Source organism: Engraulis encrasicolus, chromosome 22 (assembly GCF_034702125.1).
Source record: "Engraulis encrasicolus isolate BLACKSEA-1 chromosome 22, IST_EnEncr_1.0, whole genome shotgun sequence".
NCBI lineage: Eukaryota > Metazoa > Chordata > Actinopteri > Clupeiformes > Engraulidae > Engraulis > Engraulis encrasicolus.
This window is the reverse complement of record NC_085878.1, coordinates 15930740-15933239: the sequence shown is the minus strand read 5'-3', so window position 1 is coordinate 15933239 and position 2500 is coordinate 15930740. Positions and strand designations below refer to the sequence as shown.

The 2500-nt window shown below is 46.3% G+C and overlaps 1 protein-coding gene across 7 annotated transcripts in view; it reads right to left on the bottom strand.

The window, feature by feature from the left end:
• Positions 1-2500, bottom strand: part of myo9aa (myosin IXAa) — a 139923-nt gene that overhangs the window by 66930 nt on the left and 70493 nt on the right. The window lies entirely within an intron of this gene.

Genomic DNA, 2500 nt, shown 5'->3' with positions numbered 1-2500 from the left:
TACGGACGCAAACGAGGAGGAAAAAAACGAAACATAAACCATATTTCGGGGCAGAAAATGAGGGGGCCTGGTGGCTGTTAGCTGTAGGCTGTAATGCTGTAGTACATGGCTCTAGTTTTTTCTTTCGAATGGAAAATTCAGACGCAGGAGCGTGTGCACGTGCTGTGGTGCTACATGGAAATCTGGCAACCAACAGCGACGAGGGCAATAACGCAGAGTAACAATTTATGACTTAATTCACTGGCCTCGCATGGTACTGGGAAGACGAGGCTGGGAAAAAGGAGAGGAGAATGTACACGCCATGCCATGTTGACAAAATCAGGAGAAAAGAAGACATTTGAACGTTACATCAGATGGGTTTTTGTGTGCAAAAAGTCCCACCAAGTCTGGGGTTTGTTTCTCGAAAGCATAGTTGCTAACCTGTTAGCAACTTGGGTAGTTGTCAATGGGATTGCATTGCATTGCAAACAACAAAGTTGCTAACTTAGTTAGCAACTATACTTTCGAGAAATGCACCCCAGAGATGTATGACTACAACCCATACCCTGGATAAACTCCTCTGCACAGGCTGAATTTAGAAGTTTGGTCCAAGTGCCCACATTAAAAATCACGACTAGCACTATGACTCAGCAGCCTGCTGGTCAGAAGAGGGCGTTCCTTAAACATTTTGCTCCATTATGTTAAGGGGCAACACCATTCTTTAGGGTGGGTTGGCGGATAGGTAATTGAGCAACACTGAATTGATCTGGCAATGTGATGCTTTAGCTGGCCTCATATCTTGGCTGGAGGGAGAGCCACTCACTGACGCTGGCAGTGCTGTTAAACACTGAGATCACAGGGCGTTTTTGCTCTTGTAGCATATTACATCTAAAGCACAGTGGCTCTGGAAGGGAGAGAGAGGGAGGCCTGGGCACGCCAGGAAACACAAACACACACACACACACACACAGACTCACACTCCCTCATACGCACACACAAACACACACATGCACGCACATATGTGCACACATGCACACACAGCTGCAGCCCAACTGCTTCCTGCCATCAAAAACATGGGACAACTTCTCTCCCAAACACACACACACACACACACACACACACACACACACACACACACACACACACACACACACACACACACACACACAGAGAAACACACACGCATACAGTACACACGCACACACCTCTCTGTCTTTAATGAGTGTGTGTGTGTGTGTGTGTTTGCTTCATTCCATCATCGCCTTCCTTCCACTATTGATGCTATAATTACCACATACCAGTGGCCGAGGCTGAGGATAAAAAGCCTTGAACAGGAACCGGCTCTCCAAAACCGGCTTCCCCCAATCTCGGGGCCGAATTCTGCAGAGCTTGTGCTTTCCCCTTCGTCCCCGTTCACATTTTCCGTTGACGGAAACGTTCGAAAAGGGGGTCATTTCTGACATCAAATCTCTTCATTCTTCCCAAGGCAAACAATGAGCAGGGGTAATTTGCAGAGGTACTTTGGGATGTCTGACTGGGGCCGACCGAAAATGACAGAGCTATTTTTTGAGATTTGGTTTCTGCGTTTTGGATCCGTTAATATATCGTGCGCGTGTGCCGTTCTGATGATGTTCCACAGTAAACTCAGACCAACGCACACTGTAATTACACAACAGCACAGACGCAAACTCATGACATAGATCAGCAACCAGAGTCAGCAGCAATCATGTTCAAGGACTTACCTCCAAAGTGCATCCACATACAGTACAGTACATTAGTGCAATTACATTTTTATGCAAAATGGAAAAGAAAAACACACTGAAAATAAAAAGGACAGCAAAAGTCAAGTCAGAACATAAATCGCATGCCGCAAAGAAACAAGCCTTGACACCACCAGAAAAAAACAGAGGAACAAATATGGAAAAACAACAAAAAAAACACAGAAGCACACCATACATGCAGTTCTGGTTGTCAAATCTTATCGAAAAACTACTTTGAGATTTATCATTTCAAATTGGGTCTTGTTGGGTCAAATTGTTTTTTCTCAATCTGTATCAATTGAAAGCAAGCAGTGTCTTACATTCTAAGCTAATAATATTTATTTCCTTGCCATCAAAAGGGCCCAAACAAACTAACTTTGAGCTTAGTGGGTGGACTATGATGTTTAATAGTTGACTTGTTAACCATGAAGGCGTATGCGTCAGGCTTGTTCTGGCGGCAGTACAGTACAGTAAGAGTGCAGCGGTACTGAGCAGGTGGAGCCTGTGGTGGCACAGTAGGGCCCTGGTCCCGTGCTCTCCTCCTCCTCTGACTTCACCAGAGGTCAAAGGTCACGAAAGAGGAAGGGATGGAGGGGGGCAGTGGTGGAGGAGAGGACAGGAGAGGAGAGGAGGGGCCCCAGGACTTCCACACGGGTGGGTGGGCAGGCAGGCAGTAGCAAGTGGTGGTGCTAGCAGCAATAAGTGGTGGTGAACCAAACAGAACAAAAACAGTGCACACTACAGTACACTCCAAAGCACTG